The sequence below is a fragment of the Mus caroli genome, unplaced genomic scaffold, assembly GCF_978045245.1.
Source record: "Mus caroli unplaced genomic scaffold, Mus_caroli_1 scaffold_1, whole genome shotgun sequence".
In the NCBI taxonomy this organism is placed as follows: Eukaryota; Metazoa; Chordata; class Mammalia; order Rodentia; family Muridae; genus Mus; species Mus caroli.
Window position 1 is genome coordinate 173,846,322 of NW_028227256.1, and position 16,001 is coordinate 173,862,322.

At 41.7% G+C, this 16,001-nt stretch overlaps 1 protein-coding gene and 1 pseudogene across 4 annotated transcripts in view; one reads left to right on the forward strand and one right to left on the reverse strand.

Moving 5' to 3' along the window:
* Positions 1-16,001, reverse strand: part of Pld5 (phospholipase D family member 5) — a 353,497-nt gene that overhangs the window by 111,568 nt on the left and 225,928 nt on the right. The window lies entirely within an intron of this gene.
* LOC147006279 (small nucleolar RNA SNORA17) lies at positions 6,757-6,831 on the forward strand (annotated as a pseudogene).

The window sequence follows — 16,001 nt, forward strand, 5'->3', positions numbered from 1 at the left end:
CTTGAGTTCCAGTCCTGACTTCCTTTGGTGATGAACAGCAATGTGGAAGTGTAAGCTGAATAAACCCTTTCTTCCTCAACTTCTTGGAGGACTTCTTGGAAAGAGCTGAGCCTAAAACTCCTGGACAAGGCCTTGCTCCCAGCTCCTCTGTGTTCTTGGCACTAACTTGAAACCAAAGAGGGTTCCACCCGTGTGGGGCTCTGCCTTCCCCTTCCTGCCTGGCACCTGAACACTGGCTGAGGAAGCCCCAATTGGGAATCCTGTTCCCAACTCCCAGCAGTCCGCCAACCACGGGCACCAGAGTACACCAGAGCCTGAGAATCACAGCAATCGTTCCAGACTTCATTGTTTCCCACCTGGGGAACCTTGGACTGAGGATCCCCATTTCAGACTGTGTTACCTCCCCTGCGCATCATGATGGTGGTGCTCTCTGCACCCCAGTGGCCAGACAGGACATTCTCCCAACTTAGGTTCCGGCATTTAACCTATCGGCTCATAATGTGCCTTCTGGAAATTTACTGGCCTATTGAGGTCTGCCTGAATGATGAAGGCATACATAGCATGATCCAAGAATTTCCCTATATGTGCTAGCAATAGACATGCCTGAACTCATCCACTGTTCTATATTTTCTCAGTTCTACCAATAAACCTAATGAAAGCATTAGATCGAAGAAAAAGAGTACAAGATAGGTGAGGGAGGTGAAACTGTAGGTTTGAGAGAAAATCATAAATATGGAAGACATCTCTAGCTAGTTCTAGGCTTGAGAAAATGTCCTTGTGTCAAACCTCCTCATTTGAGCCTCTAACACTTAGCATGTGAGAGTCTCCGAGCAATACTTTTAGTTTCCTGTGCCTTAGATTTCTTTGGGGATTTGCTGAGAAAAGACTTCTTAGGTAACTATTGTGAGACCTGTATTCTAAGAGACAGAGGCAGGTGTGTGCAGGAAAGACTGTGAAACATGAATCCATGTGAAACTGTTTTCTTTTTCTTTTCTTTTTCTTTTTTATTAGATATTTTCTTTATTTACATTTCAAATTTTATCCCCTTTCCTCATTTCCCCTCTGAAAACCCCACTATTACATCCCCCCTCCCACTGATCACTAACCCACCCACTCCTGCTTCTCTGTCCTGGCATTCCCCTACACTGGGCCATCGGCTTTCACAAGAACAAGGGCCTCTCCTCTCACTGATGTTCCACAAGGCCATCCTCTGCTACATACGCAGCTGAAGCCTTGAGTTCCTCCTTGTGTACTCTTTGTTGCGTGGTTTAGTCCCTGGGAGTTCTGGGGTTACTGGTTGGTTCATATTGTTGTTCCTCCTATAGGGCTGCAAACCCCTTCAGCTCCTTTTATCCTTTCTCTAGCTCCTCCATTGGGGACCCTGTGCTCAGTCCAATGGATGGCTGTGAGCTTCTACTTCTGTATTTGTCAGGCACTGGCAGAGCTTCTCAGGAGACAGCTATATCAGGTTCCTGTCAGTAAGCACTTGTTGGGATCCACAATAGTGTCTGGAGTACTACTCAGCTATTAAAAATGATGAATTCATGAAGTTCTTAGGCAAATGGATGGAACTAGAAAATATCATTCTGAGTGAGGTAACCCAGTCACAAAAGAACACACATGATATGCACTCCTTGATAAGTGGATACTAGCTCAGAAGTTCAGAATACTCAGGATACAATTCACAGACCACGTGAAACTGTTTTCTGTAACCATCCTTCATAGTCATTTTATTCCTTGATGAACCCAGTCTTCCTTATTAGGGTGTAAATCTCATGAAGGAAGTGAGAGTTCTGGCTTATAATATATGGAAACATTTAGCTAGTTTCTGTAAAAGAACCATGTATAGATGCTGTTTCTTCAAAAGCCACTGAGAGATCACAGCATACATGTTATAATCACATGATAAAATTATCATATACCATCATTAGTATTGCTCAAGCTCTAAAATTAAATTCTTCATGAATAATATTGATTGTCCACACCCAGCAGAAAACTCAGTGCGTAACCATGGAGTCCCCAACTCTTCATTAAGCCAGGGAAACTCAAAAGTTTGAAATAGAAAATGTTCGCAAGACATGAAAGAAATTGAGACCAAGGGTATGAGAGATAAAGATAGGGATAGATAGATAGATAGATAGATAGATAGAGATAGAGATAGATAGATAGATAGATAGATAGATAGATAGATAGATAGATAGAGGTAGAGTGGAGGAAAGGAGAGTACATGGAGAATGAGAACACGTGTGTTTGTGTTATGAAGGAAAATGGACACATATTAAATCCAGGTCAGGTAATGATGAGAAAGTTGAGAAACTATTGTGCCCCCTGCTCTCCCATAGCTCTTGCTGTCCTCCTTCCTTTCAGTGAAGGGCTGTTCTGGCCTGAGCTCCCTGTCACACACCTCCCAGATACCTAGACTATAAACTGCAATCCTTTTGTTTCCTTCCTCTTGGGCAGTTAATGCAGAGAATGGGAGGAATTCTTCAGGAAACAGCCACCACCAAGGAAGAGAGAGCTTGAACCAGTTCCTGTGACCACAGTCATGGTCAGTGTAAGCATTTCTCAGGTAGGTGTACAGGGGACTGAGATGGGTGAGTACTCTGATCTAAATGGGGTTACATGTCACACATGAATAAGATTGTGTCCTCATAAAGAAAGCCCCTTCTACTATCCTGTGTAGCACACCCATGCCATCTATGAATCAGGAGGCCAGCCCCTGATAGACACCAAATCCGATGGTGCCTTGCTCTCTAACTTTTCCACATCCACTCCCCTTAGAAATGAACTCTTGTGGTTCACAAGATCAGGAAGACTTTGAATAAAAGCAAGTATGAATGATTTATTATTTTTATAACATTCCCCATTACAACAATCATATATTAGATTAAATGTAACATCACCAAACTATAGAGAGCTTCATTACTTGAAGCATATGAGTTATAAGAAATGCTTCAGAGGGATCGGATAGAAATCAATAGCTCTGAGAAACTACAAAATGAGCAAATTCTGTAATCGTCTTCACAAGTTCCCCACTTGGTCTAAAGTGTTATGGAACGTTTTGTTTTTAAATAAAAATCTTTAGTCAAGATGTGAGTAGCTATTCTCCAGGCTCCAGAAGGAATTGCTTTTGCTTTGGAGAAATATATTTTCCGCATAATAACCTATAAGCCTTATGCTTTCAAGTCAATACAACTTAAATATTATTAAGTGACATAAAGGGGGAATTACAAAGTGGGAAATATTTTGCTCTCCAACAAAATACAATTCCTGAATAGAGTTTTCATAAACTCTTTTCTACGAGGTGGGGGAAGGGGGCATTACTTGTTTCTAAAATATTGGCTCATTATTGTTACAAGGGCAAATATCAGACTAAACTGTCCTTGTCATAGGTTCTGGTGGCCATTTTTTCCAACTCTGAATTCTTCTTTTTCCAATTCCCCTGTTAGAAGAACATGGCCTTGATTGAGGATCACACTTTGGGCTGAAACCATTGAGAAAGAATTGGGCTACACTCAACTGAACTTTCTAGTTGACAGCTGGGACAGCCCAGCTAAAAATATGGAAGCCAGAACACAGCAAGGTTATTATTACCACTCCTTCACAACTGGCAGGCAACAGCCCCTCCCACCGTTAAAGTGAGGGGCTGAGCTTGTGTGGTGTGGTATGGAAGAGTTGAGGAGAATCCTCTAAGTTTACTTCCTATATTCTTTCCTTCCAAGTTCTTGAAGAAAAAGAAATACTGAGGGGATTGGGCAAAGAAATGTCCAAATTCCACAATGCTGTACAAATACCAAAGATAGGATATCATTATCTACTGCAAAAAAACTGCACATGAGTAATGCACTATATCCATCATATCTCATGTCACAGGAAAGGGACTTCATAGAACAGGTAAATAAAAAATATTTCCAAGGGTGGCTGGGAGAGGAAAAGGCTTCATTTGGTGGTTAATAACTTATTAATTCTTGTTCCAGTCTGCTCTTCAGTACATACTTCAGAATATGGAAGCAATTCTCCTAAGTGTCCTGTCCAAATAGTGAGCACAGCTTCGACTTTCTGAGTAGAGGTGATCCAGGGACTATGCAAAGGGAAGGGCTCTCCTGCTATGTCCAGCTGGCTCAGGGTGGTGTGGGTACGAGGATAAACACACACACACACACACACACACACACACACACACACCAACACACACACACACCAACCTTGAATCCCTGCCCGGTGGTAGACTTCCCATGGGTTTAGAGTTGCCTTCTGTTACTAGAGCTCCCATTTTCTTGGTTTCTTTGCTAGCTGGGCACCCATATAGCTCACCTGTGCTCTGCCTGTATCCCAGACTAGACTGCGAGATGGAGGAGAATAAAACAAACTCCCAGTTAAATTAGAATTTCAAATAAACAGCAAAAGCATTGATGTAGTACTTCCTAGAAGTATAGGCTATACAGTATTTGAGACATACTAACATTGTGACTCTTACATTTTTATTCTACTAATATTACTCTGAGGAAGGCTACTCTTAGATTCCCACACACTAGTACATGCAACATAGCCTATGAATCTGCCATAGCGTTACAGTTTGGGCATATTAGCATGCTTTGGTAGGACTTAGCTGTTGTTTTTCAGTTGCCCAGTCACCATAGATCAGGTAAACTAGGAACTTTGAAATCCACTGGGTCACAAGCATACCTTTTCCAGTGTGGCTGAACTCTAGCCTCAGTTTCCCACATCTGTAAGGTAATATGATATGAATAGTTTCTATAGTATCCAGTCACTTTTGAATATTAGAGGGAAGTAATTCTTCACACCAATTTTCCTTTCCTCTAAGCTGTTTGTGGTCTCTATCTGACAGTAACACATACACAAGTATATGGCACTTGCAGAAGAAAAGAGAAAATGGCATGTGCAAAAACATTAATTGGGTAATGTTATCTGTTTTTGTTTTGTTTTTTGTTTGTTTGTTTGTTTGTTTTTGTTTTTCGAGACAGGGTTTTTCTGTATAGCCCTGGCTGTCCTGGAACTCACTTTGTAGACCAGGCTGGCCTCGAACTCAGAAATCCGCCTGCCTCTGCCTCCCAAGTGCTGGGATTAAAGGCGTGTGCCACCACTCCCGGCGGGTAATGTTATCTGTATGTGGTGGTTTGAATAGGTTTGGCCCCATAGACTCATGTGTTTGAATGCTTGGCTTGCAGGGAATGGCACCATGAGGAGTTATAGCCTTGTTGGAAGAGGTGTGTCATTGTGAGGAATGGGCTTTGAGATCTCTTATGCTTACGCTATACCCAGTGTGTAATTCCAATCTCCTTCTGGAAGGACAGTCTCCTTTTGGCTGTCTTCAAATCAAGATGTAGAACTCTCAGCTCCTTCTCTAGCACCATGTCTGCCTGCACACTACCATGCTTCCTGCCATGATGATAATGGACTGAGTCTCTAAACTGTAAGCCAGCTTTAGTTAAAATGCTTTATTTTATAAGAGTTTCCTTGTTTATGGTATCTCTTTAAGCCATAAAATCCTAACTAAGTCATTTATTAGTTACTTTTCCAATGCAATATCCAAGTAACCAATCATATTAAGGAAAGCAAAGAAAAATACAGACAAACAAACATTACCTTTAAGAGTACCCAGGAGTTATAAAGATCTCAGAAAGTCTCTAAGTTTTCTTTCAACTCAAGAACCTAAAACTTAAACAGCACAAGCAAACCATCTGAACATGATGTTCTTTTCTTATAGCACATGTCATTTCCAAGTGACAGCCGAGCTTTCACGAATCTCATTGGAGCACATCTCCCAAGCAGCATCCCAGACCTGACAGCATCGTTATTTCAATGAGCTGTGTGACAGATAAGGTGATTTGCTAGAATGTGCTGCTATGTCAGCTATGGTGAGTTAGCTGCTTGGAAACCAGCTCTGCAGGACAAAAATAACAATAATTCAAGATATTTGGCAGATGCAAGGGGTCACTGGATGGACATAGGTAGAGGTTTCTCCAGTCTTCATGCCCACCAGGTCATTCAGACTGGCATCCATACCTGCCTCAAATCCTGCTGATTCTCCAGTATTTATTTCCAGGCTAGTTATGAGGGCTCTTTAAAGAAATTGCTTTATATCAGTTTATTTATGTACATATCACACACATACACATGCACATACATACACATACACACATACACATGCATGCATGCATACATATGCACACACACATTTATGTAGGAGGAAATAAAGCCCCAGAAATGAAATTATCCAAAATCAAGTACATTCAAATCAGACACACACACAATGTCCATCTCCATTTTTATCTTAATTATTTTAAATATTTTATAAAGATTTATTTATTTATTATATGTGAGTACACTGTAGCTGTCTTTAGACACTCTAGAAGCAGGAGTCAGATCTCATTACAGATGGTTGTGAGCCACCATGTGGTTGCTGGGATTTGAATTCAGGGCCTTTGGAAGAGCAGTCAGTGTTCTTAACCACTGAGCCATCTCTCCAGCCCTTAATTTTTGTTTTATTGCAGTGATTTACTTATTTTGTGTGTTTAAGATGGAATGCATGTGCACCATGGCAAGTTTGTGCAGGTCACAGGACAGTTTTCAGAGCTTCCAAGGACCAAGTTCAGATCATCAGCCTTGACAGCAAGCACCATTGCTTGCTGAGACATCTCACGCTCCCCCCCCCCCCCCCCCGCCTTTAAAAATCTTTTTAAATATAAGAGCCTTTGATAACATTACTTCATTGATATTTTAAAAATAATACACCCTGCTCTAGAGATGTTATGCATGTAGCTGCTGTATCACACGTTAATCAGTAGGTTACAGAGAGGAGGGGGCAAATTTTGATATATTGTGTCATGAAGAGTTTTAAAAATTCTTTATTTCTATTGTGAGGTCTTGGTTGAACAGTATACACACACACACACACACACACACACACACACACACACTTTTTTCCCTATTGGTTTCTAGCTTGATTTCACTGTAGTCACAGGATAATTAAAATTCTATGATATGTGTTGAGTTTGCTTTCTACATCATCATTTTCTGCTTTTTAGGACATCCCAGTTGGAAAGAATGCGCACTTGTCCAAGTGTTCTGCACGCATCACTTAGGTCACTGCTCAAGCCTTTAGCTATGTATTGACTTTTCATGTGGCTTTATTGGTGTTCAGATTTCTAATTCAATGTGTCTCCTTTTAATTCTGACAGCTTCTGTTATTCACTGTTCGACACTTTTTCTTCATTAGGGAATTAGAATAGTTACAGCTTCCTGTTGCAGAGGCTGTTTAATTTTTATGGAAAGACTGCTTTGCTACTGATAATGACAAATGAAAGCACCATTTGGTATTAGGGTAAGTGTATTAGTTTTTCTGTAGTAAATATCTCATGTCAGATATTCCCACTCATTTCTCTGCCACACTTTCTGTAACCTAAAATATAAAGTGAGGTGTGTATAGATGTAGACATGTGCACATATATTAATTCAGCTTGATCTAACCCACAGTCGTTCAGTAGTAACCATGAACTTCATAACCATGTTTTTGAATTAGTGAAGCTGACCTAAATTGATACTTCCATAGTACCTACTATATACTATGGGCATGGCACAAACTCGCACTAGCACAAACTCTTTGCCTCCCTCTCTGTCCTGCCCTAGTTTTGTCTTTATTTTAATTCTCCGTATGTTTTAAGTCTCAGAAGCAAGAGTCTTATCCAGTTCTGTGGCTACAAATACTATCTAGAGGCTGGTGACTTCCCAGACTGTATTCCTAATCCTAACTCTTCTTTGTACTTTAAACTCACAGAAGTAAGACTTAATCAATCTCTCTGCTTGGCTGTGTAGGAAGCACAAAGCTGAGATTACTAAATCAGACAGTGCTCTGCATCTGTCCCAAGTGGCAAGCTATTTCTCCTACTAAACTTCCATGTCAGGAGATGTTGACAGCTTGTACCCTGTCATTCATAGGAAAGCTCTGACAGTTACTCTTGATTCATTTCTAACCTTCCTCTCATAATCCACCCCCCTCTCTCTACATATATATATATGTATATATATATATATATATATATATATATATTCCCAATATGTACTTTTGAATATGTATGTGTATTTCCTTCTGTCTGTGTTACTCCAGGACACCTTTGTCTCTTGCCTGGGGTTCACCCACACTCCACTAGCTTTTTCTCCTCCTTCAATTCTCCTCTAGCACACCCTCTACAAACAGCCAAAATAGTCTTTAAAAATTCAGATAATTTCCAACAGAGCTTGGCATGTTGCAGAAATGCAATAAATATTCTTAAAATTAGTAGATGGATGGATGGATGGATGGATTTAACATATTGCTGAAGCTCCTAGAACAGTGGTTTTCAACCTGTGGGTTGTGACCCATTCAGGGGTCAAATGGCCCTTTCATGGAGTCGCATATCAGATACTCTGCAAATCAGATATTTACATTATGATTCACAACAGTAGCCATTACAGTTATGAAGTAGTAACAAAAAATAATTTTATGGTTGGGGGGTCACCACAACATGAAAAACTGTATCAAAGGCTCACAGCACTGGAACTGTGAGAACCACTGGTCTAGAGGATCTTAGCTTATCACACCATGTAGCTTTACTTGGGACCTGGGAATAGTGCCAGCCCTTATTTACTAGCTAGTCTTGCTGAAAGTCAACAACTGTGCTTTGCAAAATGTCACAACAGATATTATAAAATTATTAGATTATATATAAGTAGGGCCATAGAATGCATGTGTGTGTGTGTGTGTGTGTGTGTGTGTGTGTGTGTGTGTGTGTGCATGGAGACCAGAGTTTGATGTCAGGTATCCTTAGTCACAACCCACTGTGCTTTTTGGGAGGGTTTCTCACTGAATTTGAAGCTCACAGATCCACTAGGCTGGCCAGTGAGCTTCAGGTACCCACCTGCCCTGCCCACCCCAAGCACTGGGACAGAAGGAATGTGCTGCTGTGGCCTGCTTTTGCATGAGACTGAGGATCTGAATTCAAACCCCCATGCTTGTACAGCAAAGCAATTAAGCACCTTAGTCAGCTTTCCAGCTTTCCAGCTCTTTGATTTGATTTCAAAGCAAGTTGGACAGCTTACAAACACCTTGTAACTATAGACACAGAGATCGGATGTAGTCTTCTGGCCTCTATGGGTACTCACATACAGGTGGTCCTCTCCCTCTCCCTCCCCCCCTCTCCCTCCCCCCTCTCCCTCCCCCCTCTCCTTCCCCCCCTCTCCCCCTCCTCTTCCCCTCCTCTCCCCCTCCCTCTCCCTCTCCCTCCTCTTCCCCCTCCCTCTCCCTCTCTCTTTCTCACACACACATGAAAATCAATTATTACAGGAATCTCAAGAATTCTTCCAAGTGAATGTTATGCTGTTGAATTACCAAAAACACATGAGATATTCCTGTTTTTTCCTCCTCAGACTACTACAGCACTGAGTGTAGATTTGGGGGAGGGGAGGGGAAGGAAGGAAAAGCCTTTTAAAAGTTAACTTAAAGTTAAGAATGGCCTGCACTGAGAACATGTAAGGAGACTAAGAGGCTCAGGCTGAGCTCCCAAGGCCGTATGTGCCTTCTCCTCAGCTTTGTGTGGGAACAGATTTGTTCATCAGCATCTTTAGTGAACCTAACAGTCTCCGATCAGGGCCCTCTTTTCTTCACACTGTGTGCAGCCCCAAGGTGCAGGCTCCCTGTGGAAAATTTGGCCTCAAAAAAGTACAGACACGAACCCAAGGCTTGGGTGTGAGTTAGGTCCTGTCTTCTGTGAAGCAGGAAAGATTTAGTTGTCACTGGAGGTTTAAGTGATTCATATGTAATATTTATGTGCTAGAAATTTTAGCCAAGAAACTCTTTTGAGTCTAAGAGGAAAGTTCCCAGGAGAGCAGGGGAGGGGTGCTGAGCTGCCCTTCTGGCCACAAGTCCCAAGGATTTATGTGCTGATCAAGAGTCTGTTCTGGTGTTGTAGCACTCAGCACTGTAGCCCTCTCTACAGGGACCATTTGCGAACTTTCAGGCACCATTCATAGACCAGTGTCCACCCTGATTCTTCTCCCCTGTGGTCTTTTCTTCTTTCTTCTTCCCTCTTTTCCTAGTAATTTCCCCTTTATAAAAGTGCTCATTTTTATAATTTTAAGATTTATTATTATTATTGTTGTTGCTGTTGGTTTTGAGACAGGGTCTTTCTATATGGTCCTGGCTGTTCTGAAACTTACCATGAAACTTACCATAGACCATGCTGGCCTCAGCCTCACAAGAGATCCTCCTGCCTTTACATCCCAAGTAAAAGAATTAATGACATGCATCACCACACCGAGCAAAAAATCCTCATTAAAAAAAAAAAAAAAATATATATATATATATATATATATATATATATATATGCCAAGTAGTGGCAGCATACCCCTTTAATCTGAGCATTTAGGAGGCAGAGGCAGGTGGATCAATGAGTTCAAGGCCAGCCTGGTCTACAGAGTAAATTCCAGGATAGGCAAGGCTACACAAAGAAACCCTGTCTCAAAAAGCCAGAAAAAAATTGGTTTTGAATTTTTTTTTAAAGTTCCTAACAGGTACCATATTAAATACATCCTGTGAACTATCTCATTGATAGCATTATACAGCACCTACTACTGTTAGTCAATGTAGAAATTAGGAGACAGGTTTTAAGATGTTAAGTACTTCAGAGTTCCACAAGAGCAAAGCCAGAGACACATTCTCCTCTCTAGAATCTGAGCTTTGAGTCTTATACCTTACGCTTCCATAGAAATGCCACCACAGCATTCATTTCCAATGTCACCATCATTACTACCAACATCCACTATCATTACCACCACCACCACGACCACCACCAATATAACTACCACCATTGTCCTCCCACCATCACCAGCATTACCATCCTTACCACCACCATTACTATCATCACCACCATCATCATTATCACCATCACTATGCCATCATCTTAACCTTCATCACCACCATTACCATCGCCACCACCATCACACACACACACACACACACACACACACACACACACACACACACACAGCAAAAGCAGCTGTGATCTCATCACTTATAAACAACCATATGAACACTCTATTTTTTTGGTTTTTCGAGACAGGGTTTTTCTGTATAGCCCTGGCTGTCCTGGAACTCACTTTGTAGACCAGACTGACTGGCCTTGAACTCAGAAATCCCCCTGCCTCTGCCTCCCAAGTGCTGGGATTAAAGGTGTGTGCCACCATGCCCGGCCATATGAACACTCTAAAGCCATTCCTGAAAGGATGAAATGACACGGTGGTTTCCATCTTGCTGATAGGTACTTTTCTCCTAGCTACAGCATCTGAGCATTTCCCACATCACTGACTAGTATCCTTCAGCATGTTCTCTATGGGATGACTGGCTCCCTATTGTGTATAATTTTCTTGTGAACCTTTCTCACAGCAGCTGCTATGGCAACCTGAGGAAAACAGGTCTGGAAAACAATAGGTTGGCTCAAGAAATATCCCACCTTAAGTTCATTTCTATTGAGGTCATGACCATTTACTAGCAAAATGCCACCACCACTCACATACCTCTGGTCTTGCTACTTTCTGCCAAGTTGTCATAACTATGGTAAAAGCACATGCTGTACAATAATTTGTCTTCTGTCTGTTCATGAAGTTACAATGAAACAATTACATAGTTATTAGTTATTTTACATTTTTCCATATAGTTTGCATGTGACCTTTGCTCAAGATGAACCCAAGTTTAGCTTTTCATAATAATTCTACAAAATTATACATCTCCATTTCCCTACCAGTGGGGTTTAACTGTGGCCCCTTCAAAATGCATAGAGCTTAATGGCCATTATTACAACTAGGTGGTGTCTAAAATGTGATTAGAAAATGCAGGCCACTTGTGATTCTTGACCAGGGTCCTTGTAAGTCTCGATCCTCTCTTTGGTCTTTCATGCCTTCTGCCATGACACAGAAAGAAAGCCTTCATTCTCTGCCTAGAGCTTGCCCTTAAATTCCCCACCCTCTCAAATTGAGAGAAACTTCTGTTCTTTTAAAATTACCCAGTCTTTGAGTATTCTGCCATAGCAGAATAAAAAAGCTTCAAGCCTTCTTCCAAAGAGAAACGACAGTCAGCAAAACCCTAGAAGGGAAGCAGTCAAGCATTCATGCTCTTAAGCTTCTGTTCAGGAGTCACTCCATGCCTCTGCCTGTCTCTGTTAATTAGCCACATGGATGAAGAAGTCCGACACCTCAGCAAACTGCAAGACTTCCTGCCCATCCACCTGGACATGTGACCATGGGGAAAGGCACTCTGCTCTGATCTCCTCAGGGACTTATTTAAAAAAAAATACTGACAAGCCAAAGTAGTTTGAACTTCAACAACCCTTCTGCCACCCTTTTCTATTAGGAGGAAGGTACCATGTGCATTTCCATAGAGTCAGCATTGGTGCTCGCTTCCTGTTACTATAACAAGCAACTAAGACAGATAACTTGTGAGAAGGACAGAGTTACTTTTCTCAGTTTTGGTTGGTTCCAGTCCATGATCTAATCACTCCACCTGGGTCATGTGGTGTCTCATTGCCTGATGGTGGGAGCTTGTGGTAGAACAAAAACTGATGCTCTCCTGGCCAGGAAATAAGCCAGACTGGGGAAGAGTCCAGAGTCCCATGGTCCCCTTCAAAGGCCTATGCCCCCCCCCCCCCCGTGATTCAAATATCCCCCACCCCCAGCCAGGCTCCACCCCTTAAAGGAGCTACCTCCCAATAACACTACCCTGAGGACCAGGATCCACCCCTTAACACATGCATACAAGGAAGACTGTCAGCATCAACATTATTTGCAGGGGCATACAGCATTTACGTATCAAAATGCTTGTCCCATCATCTGGCAACTAGGTCATCCACTGAGAAGCATCTTAAAGATGCAACTGCAGGGCATCACTGGTTACTAGATTTCTCTTATCACAGAGAAAACTATGCCTTCGAAGTTCCCCAGGCCTTTATCACATTGGATAAAATTGTCCAGCTCTATCAACTCTCCTGATTTTAAACTTGGCAAATGCACACAGTGCCTGTGTTACAAACACCAGGAAGATGTGGAAGAGCACAAAGGGTCTGTGACCTTCCACAGGCAGCCTTGAGTTCTTTTAGCAAACATTTATGTGGTGGTTTGAGTATGCTTGGGCCAGAGAGTGGCACTATTAGGAGGTATGGCTATGTTGGAGGAAGTGTGTCATGTGAAGGTGGGCTTTGAGATTATCCTCCTAACTTCTGGGAAGCCAGTCTTCTCCTGTTTGCCTTCAGAACAAGATATAGAACACTTAGCTCCTCCAACATCATGCCTGCTTGGACACTGTCATGTTTCCTGCCATGACACGACAATGGACTGAACCTCAGAACCTGTAAGCCAGCCCCAATTAAATGTCCTTTATAAGAGTTGCTGTGATCATGGTGTCTCAGCAGAGCAATGGAAACCATAACTAAGACAATTTATTTATTGCCTAGGTATGCAGGACACCAACTATCCTTCCCACCCTCACTTAAGTGAAAGTCTAGAGGAAGAAATGGTATTGCAGCATGGTGATAGCAATGAGGGAGAATGTTTTGGGGCTTGGGGCAATGCATAGGAGCTTAGAACAGCTGAAGAGAGAACCCTGAGGAAGAATCTTTCCTTTCATCAGCCATTTCAGTGTCTTTCTTATTTGTTTGTTTGTTTGTTTGTTTGTTTGTTTGTTTATTTCCTCCCTACTTCCCTCTCCCTCCCTCCCCCCTTCCTTCCTTCCTTTCCTCCCTCCCTCCCTCCCTCCCTCCGTCCTTTCTTCCTTCCTTCTTCTCCAGTAGAGGTTTCATTCTGCTGTGCAATCTGATCTGAGCCTCAGGGCTCAAGTAGCCTTTCTGCCTCAGCCTCCCAAGTAGCCAGAACCACATGCAAACTGTGCCTGACTTCATAGCATTGTTCATTACCAATCCTATCTTAGACCTGTGCATTATTAATTATATTGATGTCAAATTTAAAGTGACTGGGTTTGTAACTTAGCATTGTCTTATCATCATATTATAAAATAACATGTCTAGCATACTAGTTATTTTATCCCAATATTTAGTAAACAAATACATTCAAATTTAAAACAATGAAAAAAAAAACAAAGAAAAAAGAACTTTAAAACCAACTCACATACCTCCTATGAAATTGGTACTCTAAAACCAACTCACATACCTCCTATGAAACTGGTGCTCTCGGTTGGGGCATAAGATTAATGATGAGTATAAGCTGCTGAGAAATGTTCAGCAAGGAAGGAGGGCATTTGCTTCTTAATTTTATTGTATCTTTTTTAGCAGCATCCTTTTATGTGGAGACTAGACCACAGCAAAGCTAGAGTTTTTATGATGTCATTTGTGTTTGTTCCCAGAGACAGAATATAAAAGCCCAAATTGGAAGAGAAATTTCAGAGGGTTGTTTTGGCAACTGCCTGGGTCTTTGAATACCTACAGAACTCACTGAACATGGAGAAGTCTAGCTGCTGCCTTCCTAGAGCCACTGCACAAACATGAATGTTGGGGAACCTATAGTCTTCTCAAAGATGTCCTGTAACAGAGTTAGAACTGGACTGCCCTTTCACAAGAAGATCACAGGGCTAGGGGTAAAGTTGTAGGGCCAGAAATGAAACAGTATCGACTAAGACACAAAATACTAGAGTAATATATTACAAATTACACCAATGGCCAAGGCAAATAACATTTGTTTAACTCCCATAACTTTCAGGGAAGTTACTATTGTCACCATTTTATTGAAAAGGACACCGAGGTTCAGAAAAAATTTTTTACCTAATATTTCCCTTCACAGTAAATGGCAAGCCCAGCATTTCAGCATGGTCTTTGTGTATGACACAGAAGGACCTGTGTCTAAACGTTATGCTGGTCACTGCCTGATAGCAGGAGAGTATAGTGTGTGCACATGCATACAAGTGGAGTAGTACCTGCTCCACTAAATATTTAGTGTGCTGTGAAGAAAAGAGGAAGACAGAGCTCTTTGAATGCTAACTGGAAGATACGAAGCAAAGGTGCCAGCTTTATGTTCTATAGCATGTGCCCAATCAGCATCACCTTTGAAGAGGGTGATATGAGAGCCAAGGCCAGCCGAGAATTACACATGGGTGGCATCAGGACATTGTGACCTTTGCCTGGGTCACTGCCAGGAGAGATTGAAGACATAGCAGATGCTTCAGTTCAAGGATTCCGCACCATGTAGAAAACGTTGGAATAAAGTTTCTCAGCAGCAAGGGACCACTTTGACCTTCAAGTTCCTTCCTATTGGCAAGCTTCCAGATGGGGGAAGCTGGAATACTATGGTGTGACCTCTAAGGAAACTTCCGAAATAGACTTCTCAATACTGATGTGAAGTTAAGACAGATACCCTTGCCTACCTGAGAGCAGGACTTAGTAATAATGTTAAATCAGCACGAGCCGAGTCACACACTACTTCAGTAGTCACGGCGTCTTAAGTTATAATCTGCTCATCTGGAGTAAGTGGCTCAAACACCACCGTAAAATGTTCAAGTCGGAAACCATGGCAACTTTTATTAATGTTAAAGTTTGAACTTCAACCTCAGATATAGAATGCCTTTCTCTGATGTCTTGTTAATTCCAGCTAGTGGATGTGAAAAATGAAAGTGAGTTATCGTGGAAGAATGAATACAGATTCCTTGGATTCAAATAAGCAAAGGCGAGGATGGTTCTCGGAATTAGATAACAAAAACTCAATGCTTTTCTTTTTAAATAAATGGCAAAAAGAAAGCCATAGCATGGTAACTAATAAACATGTTGTTGCTGGTAAAAGGACTTTTTTTTTAATTGTTTCACATTTAAATTTTTGCTGTAAAGTCAGCCACTGTAGCTCATGCCTGTCATTCTAATACTTAGGAGGCTGAGGTTGAGTGAGTGCTGTGAGTTCTAAGCCAGCCTGGGCCACATTATGAGTTCAAAACCAGTCTAGGCTACACTGTCTCG